The sequence below is a fragment of the Meriones unguiculatus genome, chromosome 19 (genome assembly GCF_030254825.1).
Source record: "Meriones unguiculatus strain TT.TT164.6M chromosome 19, Bangor_MerUng_6.1, whole genome shotgun sequence".
NCBI lineage: Eukaryota > Metazoa > Chordata > Mammalia > Rodentia > Muridae > Meriones > Meriones unguiculatus.
This window is the reverse complement of record NC_083366.1, coordinates 37013500-37029685: the sequence shown is the minus strand read 5'-3', so window position 1 is coordinate 37029685 and position 16186 is coordinate 37013500.

Here is a 16186-nt window from a genome sequence, read left to right as displayed (position 1 = left end):
GTGGTAGAGAAAGCAGCTAGCTTCCTCGGTTAGCTTATATGAAGCTGGAAGTAGAAGACATTTGAATGCTGCTTCTGAAGTTTGCAGAAGGGACTTGGGAGATAGGAAAGCAGAGCTACTGATCATCTATTCAATGGAAAGGCACCTACAGTTCTGTTATTGCCAGGCCTGGGAAAAATACAGTTACAGCGCATGATCCATGAGACATGGGAATACTTATTTCATATAAATCTTATTTGCTCTATTGGGAGTTTGTTTGGAGCAATTTCCAGCAGACAGAAATCTTGAGGAGGATAGTGACCCATGCACCGCTCACCCCCGCAAATTCACACCCTACCCCACAGTAGTATCCTTCTTCAGAGTGGTGCCTTCACCACAACAATGCTTCCATATAACCTTTGGGATCACTCAGGTCTTCGATTGGCATTAGAGTTCATTCTAGGTTTTTGTATATTCCAGAAGTTTTTGAAACTTCATGATGGCATATATCTATTGTTACACCTACATAGAGAACAGTTTCAAAGCAAATAAAAGAAATCTTCTGGCTCTCTCTGTCCCTCCCTCCCCTTTCTTAACCCTTGGACCACTTATCTTTTGTCACCTCCATAGCTTTGCAATTTTCAGACTCACATATGCTTAGAACCATAAAGCACACAGCCTTATAAAATGTGCTTAAGTTTTCACAGTATCTTTTTTATTTTTATTTTTTGGCAGGTGGACATTATCATTTCTTATTAGTATCAAATAATATTCCACCATTTTGATGACTATCTACTCACCTTCTGGAGAGGATCACTTTCCAAGCTACTATAGGTATTCCCTGAAGGGCTGTATGTGGTTGTAATCCTTCAGCTAACCTAAGTAAATACTAAAGGATCGGATTGTTGTGGATTGTTGTCTCATAAGGTGACATGAGTTTTACCTGGTAACAAGATGCTTACAGTGTCTTCCATGTTTGCTGTTGGCAGTCAGAAAGTGGCTGGTCATTTTACACCCCACCAGCAAAGAGCAGGAGTTCATGTGATCAAAAATCTGGATATTTGCCATTGTAATAGCTGTATCCTGGTACTTCATTGCTCCTCTTTAAATTTCATTTTTAGGTTAGCAAGTGACACAGAACAATATTTAACGCATTTATTTGTATTCTGATTATCTTCTTATGAAGTGTGTTTAAGTTTTAGGCTCATTTCAAATATTTCTATTGTTGATTTTTTAAAGAATTCTTGTGTATTGAAGTTAAGAATACTTCATCAACTATATCTAGTATAAATATTTTCTCCCAGTCTTTATTTGTCTTTTCATTCTCCTTAAGAGTAGATTTTTGTCTTTGCTTTAATAAATCCTAGATTATCTATTATTTCCTCTTCTCTTTAAACACCATTAATCCAGGGTTGCCTGGCTTCTCTCTCATGTTCAGTTTTTGAGGTTCTATTTTGTGTTTTATGTATTGGTCTGTGATCTATGTTGAGTTAATATATGTGAGAGGTATGGGCTATGGCTCTGCTTTATTTGTGTAGTCTAGTTTTATAGAACCTTGGGTGAGATGAACTCAAGATTTTCTCTTCAGCCATAATAAGCTATCAGAGGCATTTTTCAATTCTTTTTTTACTGGTTTTGACTTTTAGAAATTAGGCTTGGTTTTCAGCTCTGTATGTTGTACCTGTTTTTCTTTCCCTGTGAACTCAAGTTCCCAGGAAGAAATTGCACCTTCCACTGAATCTTCTGCATGGTCAATTAACAGATTAGAACTTCAATTACTGTTACTCAATTTGAAAGAAATAGGCCTCTGTAGATGTCATGGTTAGTAAAAATTGGAGGCAGATCTTTTTGAAAGAGATAATTTTAGCAGAAAAAAAAGGCATGCAAAGGTGGAGAGATGGCTCAGCACTGATCTTCCAGAGAACTCCATTTGATTGCAAGCACCCACATGGTGGCTCACAACCATCTGTACCTCCAATTTTAAGGCATCCAACACCCTTTCTGGCCTCTGAAGGAACCAGGCATATAAATGGCATATAGACATACATACATGAATAAAATAAAATATCTTATCTTATTTTATTAGAAATAAATACATGAAATAATAAAATGAAGCAAAATGACCTATAAAGACAAATAAGGCCCTCTTCAGTGGCATGTCTGTTAACATGCAAGCTTTTAAAGATTAAATCAAAGGCCAGAGTGAGTAGCCCTGTCTCAGGCTAAGTAATCAGTTTGTCTTTGTGTACCACACTTGCATTTTAGATTCTAGATTTGAGGCCAATTACATATGTGTTTTGTCATGTGATATACTTGTGGGTGAAAATTATGTACATGCCTGGTATCATTTTAAAGTTACAAAATCTTAGATTATTATTACTTTAGGTAAGTGAATGCAACAGAAGAAAATGGTATGGAGAGAGGACAAGAACTATGAGACAAAATGACATTCTGTGAAGTCTAGAACTTAGAAATTATAAAATTTAGAAAAAGTTAGGAAATATTTAAAAAGGTACAGAATTACCAAAAGGCCAACTACAGAAAATAATTACAAGATTTCTTTGGTTGTGAAGTGAAAGTGTGATGCCAAAATGTTGGCTAATTTAGAGATGACTAGGTAACTCATTGAATATGAAATAACAGCAACAACAAAATCTTGCTTTGGAATGCTGTGTGAGCTCATTTTGTGGCTCTCAAAACTCAAATGGAATGTACTGCAGGGATTTGCTCTCCTGTATTGTTATTGTCACCATCTTTTTAAATATTCCCTTCACCACCTTCTTTTTAGAAGGGCTTTCTCACTGCCTTGCTTTTCTCCTTTAATTCCCTTTCATGTTCACACTCAAGCCTATAAATACCAACAGTACTTTAGTTCTGATTCCAGTCAGTTTCCACCTAAAGTGTTCAATGAAAAAAAAAGAACGTGGGTACACACAGCCAGCTCTGCATGTTTTCAGATCCAAGGGACAGCTTACACTCTATTTGTCCAGGATATGCGAAGAGAGTGCCACGAGGCTGGGGTCCACTCTCTTGTTCAAGGGACAGTGTGGTCTTCAACAGACTGGTAGCCTTCAGTACATGCCAGTAACCTGATGGCTTTCTGGCAGACTCCACCTTTTAAAGGTTCCACTACCTCTTGGTAGCAGCACTGCGTGGAGGTTAGGACTTCACTGGGTGGGCTTTTGGGAGACATTTAAGATCCAAGCTCCAGGAATGTCCTTATCCATCCACCGAGTCTCAGAATTGATGTCACTTCTGGATCCGTTACACTTGATGGACTGTGTTTCTCATTATGGTTCTTTCCTGCTCATTCACTCACTCACCTGACATTTTAAAAAAGGAATTCATACGTGTGGTGGTGGTGGGAGTATGGGGGGGTGTATGGGTATGTGTGAGTGCCCATGGAGACCCAAAGTGAATAACAGATCCCCTTGGAGCTGGAGTTCCAGACATTTGTGAACCTCCTGATATGGGATCGAACTCCAGTCCTCTGGTAGAGCTGTCAGTGCTCTGAACTACTGAGCCAGTCTATCCAGCCCCATAGCTGTCATTTTTAATTCACTAGCACTCCAGGGAAATTCTACCTGGTTGGATAATGGCTATCTTGTGCCTTTATAATTTTGTGCTTTTTTTCCCCCCTCAGATGTAATTTGGTCTTTTTAGGTGTTGTTTCTAAAATTTATTAAGGAATAGAAGACCCAGAAATAAACCCACACACCTATGGATACTTGATTTTTGACGAAGAAGTCAAAACCATTCAGTGGAAAAAAGACAGCATCTTCAACAAATGGTGCTGGTCCAATTGGATGTCTACGTGCAGAAAAAGAAAAATAAATCCATATTTATCACCCTGCACAAAACTAAAGTTCAATTGGATCAAAGACATTAACATAAAAGTGGGGAATTGCCTAGAACTCATTGGCACAGGAGACAACTTCCTGAACAGAACATCAACCGCACAGGCTCTAAGATCAACAATCAATAAATGGGACCTCATGAAACTGAAAAGCTTCTGTAAAGCAAAAGATACTGTTGTCAGAACAAAACTACAGCCTACAGACTGAGAAAGGATCTTCACCAACCCTATATCTGAGAGAGGGCTGATATCCAGAATATATAAAGAACTAAAGAAATTAAAAAGCAACAAATCAAGCAATCTGATTATAAATGGGGTACAGAACTAAACACAGAATTCTCTGTAGAGGAATACAGAATGGCAGAGAAAAACTTAAAGAAATGCTCAACATCCTTAACCATCAGAGAGAGGCAAATCAAAATGACCCTGAGATTTCACTTGACACCCATCAGAATAGCTAAGATCAAAAACTCAAGTGACAACATATGCTGGAAAGGTTGTGGAGAAAGAGGAACCCTCCTCCATTTCTGGTGGGAATGCAAACTTGTACAACCACTTTGGAAATCAATCTGGTGTTTTCTCAGACAATTAGGAATAGTGCTTCCTCAAGATCCAGCTATATCACTCCTAGACATATATCCAAAATATGCTCAAGTACACAAGGACATTCGTTTAACCATGTTCATAGCAGCTTTATTCATAATAGCCAGAACCTGGAAACAACCCAGATGTCCCTCAATTGAGAAATGGATACAGAAATTGTGGTACTTTTACAAAATGGAATACTACTCAGCAATTAAAAACAAGGAAATCATGAATTTTGCAGGCAAATGGTGGGATCTAGAAATGATCATCCTGAGTGAGGTATCCCAAAAGCAGAAAGACACACATGGTATATACTCATTTATATAGACCTATAACATAGGATAAACATACCAGAATCTATACACCTAAGGAAGATAAACAAGAAAGAGGACCGGAGTAAGAGGATCAATCCTCACTTAGAAAGACAAATGGGATGGACATTGGATGTAGGAGAAAACAAGTAACAGGACAGGAGCCTACCGTAGAAGGTCTCTGAAAGACTCTACCTAGCAGTGTATCAAAGCAGATACTAAGACTCATAACCAAACCTTCTGTAGAGTGCAGGGAATCATAAGAAAGAAGGGGGAGTTAGTATGACCTAGAGAGGACAGGAGCTCCATAAGGACCAAATATATCAGGGCACAGGGTTCTTCTATGGGACTGTTTCTCCAACCAAGGACCATGTAAGGATATAACCTAGAACCTCTGCTCGGATGTAGCCCATGGTAGCTCATTATCCAAGTGGGTACCTTAGTAAGGGGAACAGGGACTATTTCTGACATGAACTCAATGGCTGGCCCTTTGACCCCCCCCTCCGCCCCGAGGGAGGAGCAGTCCTGGTAGGCCACAGAGGAGGACTTTGCAGCCATTCCTGAAGATACCTGATAAGCCAGGGTCAGATGAAAGGGGAGGAGGATCTCCCCTGTCAGTGGGCTTAGAGAGGGGCAGGGAGGAGATGAGACAGGGAGGGTAGGATTGGGAGGGAATGAGGGAGTGGGCTACAGCTGGGATACAAAGTTAATAAACTGTAACTAATATTTAAAAAATAAAAAAATTTTAAAAAAGATTTGTTAAACAGGTTCACAGCTCTGTTCAAACTCCTGTTACTAATTCTCCAGTACCCAGCCAATGATTTCTGAGTACTCTACTCAACACCCATTAAGTTAAGTACTTTAGCATGCAGGGTGAGAGCATGAGCTTCCTGCAACTCTCTGTGAGCAGAGTGGACTTCCTACTGCCCTTCTGTAATCTCCCCCCTCCCCTGTCCACCTTGTTGGGACCCAACAAAATGTGGAACTGCAGGCGGAGAAGGGAAGAGAAGAAGAGTGGAGGTAGAAGTGCAGGGGGATGAGTGCAGGGGGAGGACTGGGCAAAGTGTGCTACCGGAGTGCAGGGGGGAGTGAAGGGAGAAGTTTAGAGTGATGAGTGCAGGGAAGGGTAGGACTTCAGGACAGGGAGTGCAGGAAGAATTTGGCTAATTTGGCTGCTAATTTGCCACCTCCCCTCTTTTCTTATGCCTATTTAAAGTCTTATGTTTCCTATTGTGTTAGGACAGAGACTCTACTTTATCTCCACAACAATTTTCCAGAGAACAATAAGTCACGGGTGTCCATGACCTTTTCTCTTCTGTGGAAAGAGCATTTGTCTCAGATGACATAATGGTGTTAAGATGACCTAAAATCAAATGCTGTGGTCAAAATTTTGTTTCGTCCTTTACTGAGCAATGACTCTGTGTCACGGGACAACAGCAGCAGCACAAGCCTCCCCCACAGACTTCTTCCTCTGCCTGGCTCTGGTCTCCTCATCTCCAGTCTGTGACTAATTGATGGTAGAAACTTTTGTGAAGTGATGCTTTTGGCAAGTTTTAAAAAGAGTATAATTTTGCACAGAAAAGCTAAGGGAATTTTTAAAGTACTATCTCTGCAGAGAAATAGGTAATAATTACAGAACATTCACCATAACCTAGAGTGCATGGAGCTGACTGATTTGTTCACTATGGACAAAAGAAAGCAGCCCCATGCCTCAAGGCATCTTAACTTTGAGAGCAAAGCTCATCAGGCCGCATTTCACTACTAATATTTGTGTTTTCACTCAAATGACACAAACATAAAAGTTATTAAATTCACCTGATAAGTGATGTGCATATGCAGAATACATATAAAATGTAATCAGCAGAGACCATGTGAATATAAACATATAGGAATATTGAAGATGGTGTGGGACAATGAAATTAAACATTGGCAGTTGTGCACAGCTGTATCCATTGGTGTCTGACGTTATTTTGTTTGACAATTGCATTACAATACATTATTTTTTTAATATTTATTTATTTTGTTTTACTGTTCTGCCTGCGTGCCAGAAGAGGGCACCAGATCTCATTATAGATGGTTGTGAGCCACCATCTATAACGGTGGTTGCTGGAATTGAACTCAGGACCTTTGGAAAAGCAGCCAGTGCTCTTAACCTCTGAGTCCTCTCTCCAGCCCACAATACAGTTTTTGTTTTTTTGTTTGTTTTAATTTGGGATTTATATGGGCATAATGTGAACACACGAATCTTTTTAATTTATCTTGTATTTTAAAGTCATTTTAAATAATTAGGATTATAGACTGGATACAATACAGCCTTTATTCACAGATTTTTTTTCAATAGAGAGCATTTGACCACCACAAAGATCCATCGGGGTCTCTTTAGTAGAAATAATTTGCGTAAATATATTAGAAATAAATATAATAGATAAAATAGACTATGCAGAGATTTGGGGTTTATTTGTTGTTTTGGATCTTGCTGGAAGAAACATTCTTCCTCTCACTGTGGCTCTCCCCTCCATCTCCTGCCTCCCAGTATATCAGCTTCTCCTCCAATGACACCAAGTCAACATTCAAATAGTCAAGCTGATGCCACTTTATCAATTACCAGACAAGCCCTCCACCACCAACATTCCTTGGCAATGAACTCTTGTCTTCCTCCACCCGTCACTGTTTTAGACTCTGGAAGGCCCTGTTGGCTCCACTTCCTATTCCCACCTATACATTCACTTCTTGTGCGACTCAACTGCACATCAAGGCTGTGACCTCCTTGCTCAGACCACCAGGGTCGTGCCTTGCTGTACCTGACTACACCTGAGAGTGGACCGGTTGTGAAAATTTCTTCATCATTCTTTTTTTGTTTGTTTCTTTAAGTGTTTCTCAGGCATTCAAGATTCCTCTGTTAAGAATTCTAGGTTTGGCTCTGTCCACCCCTTTTTAATTGGATTATTTGGTTTGTTGGTGTCTAATTTCTTGAGAGGTTCGTATATTTTGAATATTAGCCTTCTGTCAGATGTAGGGTTGGTGAAGAAGATCTTTCCCCAATCTGCAGGCAGATATTTTGATCTACTGACAGTGTCTTTTGCCTTTTCCTGGCCTCCCTGGGCACAGACATAGATGCAGACAAAGCACTCATACACATAAAATAAAAACAAAATAAAATACAGTTATTATTATTAATTTTGCTTATTTTAAAATCTGAAACATAAGGATGACATTATCACTACACTTACATATTTATCATAAGTAATGTTCTCCTTGGCATCTTTGCCCTGCCAGTCTGGGTAATAGAAAACATGCTTACCTCAAGCTCTTCAAGCACTACATGTGTGCAAAGCTGCCAGAAAGCTCAACATCCGTTGAGTGTCTCTTGTCAGGAGCCTGTCACACAGACACAACCCACTTGTGCACCTTGCCTCCAAGCCCTCTTCATCCCTGGTTCCGGCAAAACCAGTTGATAGATATCCTTAGTAAGTTAAATATTATCGTGTCGAAGGAACAGTAACGAATTTGTATGCCTCCCTTAAACAAATCACAGGCCCGTAATTGCAGAATATCGCTCACCTTTAATCTGTTCCTTAGTGTCAGACAGTCATGAATTAATGATGGAAATGGGCCTTGTGTATGCTGTGGTTTCAATGAAATCTTTCCAGTTCCACGTATTGGAGTGAAAAATCTATCCCCACTGTGGCAGCTTGAGAGGCGATTAGTCCCGAGGCTCTCCCCTTGGTGAATGGACTCCTGCTGTTTCTCAAGTGTGGCCACCAGGAGGATTCTTTAATAAAGGCTAGAGTCAACCCCTCCCCCTGCAGGCCTGTGGGCTAGTGATTGCACTTGCTCTCTTTTATTAACCACAAGATCATTGCCACAGGGGAGTCCTTAACCCCTGCTAGCACCTTGATATTGGTCTAAGAAAACTCCCACATTGTAGAAAGTAAGTTTCTTTTTTTTTTTCACAAATTGACCAGTGTGTGTGTGTGTGTGTGTGTGTGTGTGTGTGTGTGTGTGTGTGTGGTGGTGGTGGTGGTGGTGGTGGTGTTCAACTCCAGCAGCGTAAGAGGGATGAGGTGAAATTATGAACTATCTCGAATTTAAACAAGTAAAAGTACTTGCAATAAGAAAGTCATCTCAGGCCAGTGAGATGGCTTGTTGAGAAAGGGTACCTGCCACCACATCTGACTTGAATTTGATCTCTGGAATGCATGTGGTGGAAGCAGAAAACCAAATCCTGGAAGTTGTCATCTGACCCACCTCCCCATGTACTGACCTCAACACTACTGTACACCCACATTCACACAAGCAAACAAAAATTTTGAAGTAATTAAAGTTGTAAAAAAAAAAAAAACACATACACACACACACTTTTTTAATTGTCTTTTAAAAAATCCCCAAATATTCTGATTCCCACCCTCCATGATTTGCTAACTATAAAGCACCCTGATAAATTGAGTAGAGGTGAAACCAACTGAGATCTGTTCTACGGAAAGAACACAGGGCAATTTCCTGACAATATAGTATCTCCTACATTATGATAGGGTTAGCACACACAGCCTTTCCTCCTTTCCTTTTAAAGCCACATTCTCTAGTGAAGAAGTATTTCCAGCACTGAAATAAGTTAGGAAAGGAAGGAAGGAAGGAAGGAAAGAAGGAAGGAAGGAAGGAAGGAAGGAAGGAACAAAGAAAGAGAGAGAGAGAGAGAGAGAGAGAGAGAGAGAGAAACTTATCCAGGCATTTGAATTATTTTCTCAAGCAAAGATTAATTCAGTTTTTTAAAAACAAGCATTCAGTCAAATTCTTTATTAAAAATTAACAATATTATACTTTGAAAACATGGATGCTATTACATCCTGCAAGTGAGAAATAAAAACATCTCTTTACAAAAATGATGTTATTAAAATTTTAAGAAACCCATATGAATTTGAACTTAAAAATCAGATAGGATGAGGTATTTTACTCAAGTAATCAGATTACAACCTGGCTCAGTGTTTGCTTTATTTAATCTTCCCTATATAAAGAATTTATCAGTAATAAATTATATGATTCAACCATCTGATTTGAGTTTTATGCTTAGATAAATTTATTGCATCTCATTTTTTTTTTTTTTCCAAATTGAAGGTTTTGGGAATCCTGATTGGGCTGCCTGTATGATTGTTCTAACATCCAGATAATCATTAGTTTTCTTATTGTTGTTGTTTTTTTTGCTTGTTTGTTTTTTAATTCTAGGTTTGGGCTATTACAAGTAGAACTGCTATGAACATAGTTGAGTACGTGTCTTTGTGGTATGGTAAAACATCTTTTGAGTATATGCCCAGAAGCGGCATAGCTGGGTCTTGATGTAGAACTGAGAGCACCTGGCTAAATAAGCCTGACCAACTCCATGACAGGCTTCATTTTCTTACTGGATAGAACAGGCCCGAGACTTATAGGAAAAAAAAAACAAAACAAAGCAAACAAACAAACAAAAAAAACACAGAAAAGGGCAACCAATCATAAACAGCCAAGACACCTGGCCTGAGGAAAATATACTTGCTTAACTGCTGATTTGGAAAGCCCCCAACTACTCACTCAGCCTTACCAATACCAAATCAGAGTCATGTAGCCTCCTTGGGCACCAGCCAATCCCAATCTAGGTCACATAGCCACAGTAGGAAGTCCCCTTTCTGGCTTTAAAGGGGCCCTCGGTCTACCCTAGGGGTTGCCGCCATTTTGAAGGTGGTGACCCCAGCATGCTGAATTTTCTGCAGAAGAAAAACTCGTTGCTTTTACATACTATTTGAGTCTGGGTCTTTCCTTCACCTTATTCCAGATCCTAATAGAATTCTTCCCAATTTTCCGAGAAAGCGTTAGACTGATTTCCAAAGTGGTTGCACAAGTTTGTACTCCCACCAGCAATGGAGAAGTGTTCCTGTTTCTCCACATTCTCTCCAGCAGGTGCAGCCACTTGAGTTTTTGATCTTGATTACTCTGAGGGGTGTAAGATGGAATTTCAGAGTCATTTTGGTTTGCATTTTCCCTGAAGGACATTGAACATTTTTAAAGTGCTTCTCAGCCATTAAAAATTACTTTGTTGAGAATTCTGTTTAGCTCAGTACCCCATTTTTAATTGGGTCATTTGGTTTGTTGGTGTTTAATTTCTTGAGTTCTTTATATATTTTGGATATTAGCTCTCTGTCAGATGTAGGGTTGATAAAGATCATTTCCCATTCTGTGGGCTGTAGTTTTGTCTTTTTTGATGGTTTCCTTTGCCTTGCAGAAGCTTTTCAGTTTCGTGAGATCCCATTTATTGATTTTAGGGTGTTCTGTTCAGGAAATTGCCTCCTTTACCCAATGCTTTCAAGGTTATTCCCCACTTTCTCTTCTATTAGATTTAGTGCATCTGTTTTTATGTTGAGGTCTTTGATCCACTTGGACTTTAGTTTTATGCAGGGTGATAAATATGGATCTATTTGTATTCTTCTACACGTAGACATATAGTTAGAACCAGCACCATTTGTTGAAGATGCTTTCTAGCAGCTGATGAAAACAGATGCAAAAAAAAAAAAAAAACCCACAGCCAAACAATAAATAGGCAGAGCTTGTGAAGGCTTGTGGAAGAGTCAGGGAAAGGGTTGAAGGAGATGAAGGGGTCAAAAACACCACAAGAAGACCTATGAAGTAACTAACCTGGGCCCATGGGTACTCACAGAGCCTGAACCACCAACCAAAGAGCATGCATGGGCTGGACCTAGGCCCTGTACACATATGTAGCAGATGTGCAGCTTGTTCACGTGGGTCCCGTAATAATTAGAGTGGGGGCTGTCTCTGACTCTGTTGCCTGCCTCTGAATGCCTTTCACATAGCTGGGTTGCCTTGTCTAGCCTCAGTGAAAGAGGAGACACTTAGCCCTGCTGTGACTTGATGTACTGGGGTAGGTTTTTACCCATGGAGAGCCTCCCCTTCTCTGAGGATAAGAGGATAGGGAAATAGGGAAAGGAGTATGAGGGTAGGGCTGGGAGGAGAGGAGAAAGGGAGGATTCGATCAGGCTGTAAAGTGAATTAAAAAAAAATTCTAGATGTTTTATTCTGCGCTATTGATCTGTGTCTACTTTTTTGTGCCCAGTTCCCCCCTCAATAGTCTTATTAGGTCTTTGAGCATGCCCTACAATGTGTTCTAAAAGCATCCATCCCAGTCTCCCTCACACTCCCCATTATCATTGTGTTACCCTGTTCGTATTGAGAGTTGGCTGGCTCTGATGTGTGGTCAGCCTACCAGGGGTCACATTGTTAAAGAAAAGTGACTCTCCTTGACCAGACGTCAAAAAGTACCAGCATCTCAGCTACTGGTGAGGTTTCATGCTCACCTCCTCCTACACCTCATGCTAAGATTTTGTCTGGCTGGAGCTTGTCCAAGTCTCGTGCGTGCTGTCACAATCATTAGGAGTGCACATGGCCTCTGTCCTATTAAAGGAAAGCATCATTTCTTTGATGTTTTTGACCACCTTTAGCTATCTGTCCCCTCTTCTACAAAGACTCCTGAGCCTGGAGCATACAAATGTCCACAGTCCCTGGTCTCAAGTGACCAGTTGAGGCTCTGTGAGTTAACTGCCATCTACTATAAGGAGAAGCTTTTTTTGACAGGCATTGAGAGATCATCTGTGGGTATAGCCCTAAGTCATTAGAAGTCATTTTGATATAATGTTCATTTATCAGGAAAATGGTATTATAAAGCACGCTCTTAGTTTTAGACACACATTCAAATATTTTATATGTGTGGAAGGGGAAGGATACACTGAGCAGCAAAATGATTTTTTTTTTAATTTTAGGTTTTCTGTGATGAGAATGCATTTTCCTGTTCAAATGAACTAATCATCTTGATTTGCCAAGCAAAACATACAATCTCAGTGGCTGAGCATGATGAAAGTTTGTCTCTTGAACGAAAGTCAACACAGCCATTGACAAGAGGGTGGAAACTCTTGCCTTATGGTTCCCAAGGGGGTAAAATAAATAGAGAGAATGTGTAAGGAGCATGACTATATCAACATATGTAGTATCTAAACCTCATTTCTCATTGACCATTCTTATGGGGTCAGATGTTATAAGGTCTGTAAAGCTACCAGAGTTGTATAGTTGCCAGTGTGACCAAGAAGAACAGGACATGCCCTAAGGAGCTGGCTCAGTGCCTAAGAGCACTGTTACTCTTCTAGAAGACCTGGGTTTGGTTTTCAGCACCCACTCAGTGGCTAAGAATCATCTGCAACTCCCATTGCAGAGGACTCTGGCTTCTGTGGTCAGTAAATGTTTTTTTGGTGCACAGATATACATTCTGGCTATATATATATATATATATATTAAAAAACAAAGGCTAGAACATGAAGGAGCTGGTTCCTCTATGAAGATAAAATAACATTAAGTAAAATTAAACACTAGAGTCACCGCCGCTGTGGGGGCTCTGAGGGCAGCAGTGTGCCGTGCATCTCAGGAACACTCCTTCCGACTAGGATGGCAAGAGGTGGTTTGGGAGGGGAGATGTGCCTAGTACCAGGTGAGGCGAAGCAGTGAGTCTTTCAAACAACAGTTCTATTGCTTGGGCTATTTTATTGTCAGTTTGGAGTCTCAGTTTCCACAACTGTAAGACAAGAAGGTTTTTTTTTGTGCTTTCTGAGAACTCATTAGAGCAACGGCCTAGATTCAGGATAAAAAAACATTTTTTTTTTCACATTCAAAAATGCATTCTCAATTTATTGAAGTTAGTAATTCACATCTCCCAGAGCTCTGGAAACCAACTTAAAGAGCTTTGGTTCTATGTTCATAAGGAACAATTGAACATCATTACTCTTCAAGGACATCCAATAAGGGTCACCTTGAGCCACTTTAACTGATGGCAAGGCTTTAGAAATGTGGTCAAGAAAGTGAGCATGTGTTGGGCGATTCCTGCTTAATGAATATGGAATGCACTGCACAAAGGTGAGCTAGAGCAGCTGAGTCAAGTAGAAGAAAAGCATTTTTAAAGAAATCAGCATCTATAATAATATATTTAAACATGGAGTTTGTGGTTTATTGCGTATTTTTTTCTTTGTTGATTTATTTTTTTTACTTTTTTGTTTTATTTCATTTTAATAATTACACTTTATTCACTTTGTATCCCCCCTAAACTCCTCCCTCCTTCCCTCTCAGTCCCACCCTCTCTCCCTTCTCTACTCATGCCCCTCCCCAAGTCCACTGATGGGGGGGAGGTCTTCCTCTGCTTCCTTCTGATCCTAGTCTATCAGGTCTCATCAGGAGTGGCTGCATTGTCTTCCTATGTGGCTTGGTAAGTCTGTTCCCTCCTCAGGGGGAGGTGATCAAAGAGCCAGCCACTGAGTTCGTGTCAGAGACAGTCCCTGTCCTGTGGAACCATTTGGACATTGAACTGTCATGGGCTACATCTGTGCAGGGGTTCTAGGTTATCTCCATGCATGGTCCTTGGTTGGAGGCTCAGTCTCAGAAAAGACCCCTGTTCCCAGATTTTTTTGGTTCTGATCCTGTCCTTGTGGAGCTCCTGTCCCATCCAGGTCTTACTATTTCCCACTTTTTTCATAAGATTCCCTGAACTCTGCCCAAAAGTTGGCGTGTATTTTGAAGAAAGAAATGACACAAAAGACCAGGGTCTCGTATCTTCCACCCGGTGTCATTTTATCACAGAGATAAAATAGTCAACAGGATAGTCAACACAAAGCCCCCGGGGTAGGAAGCTTTGTATTTTTGGTGTCCCAGGTCTTGGTTGATCCTCCGTGTACTACAGACAGGGAAACTTCAGAGCCCTGAAGACAGCATGGGATCCAGATTTTCATGGGATTTCTTCCTGTGCAGCTTCTGCCTTAGCCACAGAAGTGCTTACTGCCCCCTCGTGGGCATCCTGAGACATTGCAACTAAGTGTTTTTAAATGTGAAATTCAACTAAAAGAGACAACGAACAGAATGTTTTTGGAAACATGCAAAAGTGACATTCTCATATAAGGACTTAAGGAAAACGACAGCAAGGTGAAAAGACTGAGGTGTTGTTGTTGTTGTTGAATACGTTAAATAGCATTAGCAAAAATTCTCAAAGCTCTCACTACTTTAGTATTCTAGGAACGAGGGGTCCTTGAACTTCTACAAAAGCTTTGTTAGAAAACTCACTTTCAGTTAGCACAATAAGTGACAATCTGAATTATTTTGATTGCATCAAGTTCCAGTCTGGGCTCGCTGTGTGTGTGGCAAGCACTCTGCCGAGCTATGGCCCTCCCGGAACACTTTATATCTTTTGAAGTCATGCTCTGTCATTAGGCTTTGCCTCAAGTGGAAACAACAAGGAATAGTAAAGAAGCAGACATGCATGCCCACTCCTTATCAAACTTCTTGATTTAGTTCTTAACAATATGGATCTCACAGACACTTGGCTGTGGTGGCCCCTCGAGCTTGGGAAAAGTATTGTTGGAAGGAGTAGGTAGCTCTTGCTGGTCAACCTGCAAGGGGAGTGTAAAGCTGCTGAGAGCCCTTCTATTTCAAAGTTTGTGCTCTTTCCCCAAAGATAGCAAAAAATAAAAAATAAAAATAAATCTTTTGGAGAAAAGGCATACACTGTGTTGTTTCTGGAGAGGAGGCAGTGGGGAAGCCCATGAGCTTAGGGGAACAAAAGAGTTCCTGGAAAAATGAGATGGCGTGTTAATGGAGAAGAAAAACCAGGTAAAGTTCATCCTCATGAAGCTGAAATGTGTCTGGGGGAGATTTCACTGACAATCCAACAGAACTGGAGGCAATATCAAGATGAGCATTTCACAGGTACGCCTTCCACTGCAAAGACAGACACACCTTTCCATGGATGCACCATGTTTCTAATCTTTAACCACCTTTCAACATAAACGCCCTTCCGTATCTCCTTCTCTCTTTCTGCATCATTGATACTGCTTTGGATTCATTTCTTTAGAGTTCAGACAACAAGTAATGGTACCATGTCTGCGGTGTCAGTTTTCAAATGCAGCAGACCCTCAGCCTTTCATCATCACTTGCTACAAGCTGCAACTCCAGATGAACAGTGCATCCCTGTAAACACAGACAGTTACATTTTACACTAACCATATTTTGACTTGTGTGGCACATGGGATATGAAAAAAGTATTGAGAGAATAAGTGCATAATTAAATAACACAATTTTCTGAAGAAATAGGCAAGGTTTGGGCGAGGTTTGGATTGATTACACATAAATGTTGCAGTGGGTTGTCAGATCTCTCGGGCAGCAAAGGCAAGATAACTTTGGTAGCTGGAACTTTTTCCAGAAATTTTGTGTAAAAACTGAATAAAGGTAACTGGAGCCAGGCGAGGTGGCACACGGCTGTAATCCCAGCACTCAGGGAGGCAGAGGCAGGAGGTTCTCTTTGAGCTCGAGGTCAGTCTGGTCCACAAACTGAGTCCAGAACAGCCAAGGCTACACAGAGAAACCCTGTCTCGAAAAACCAAAAACC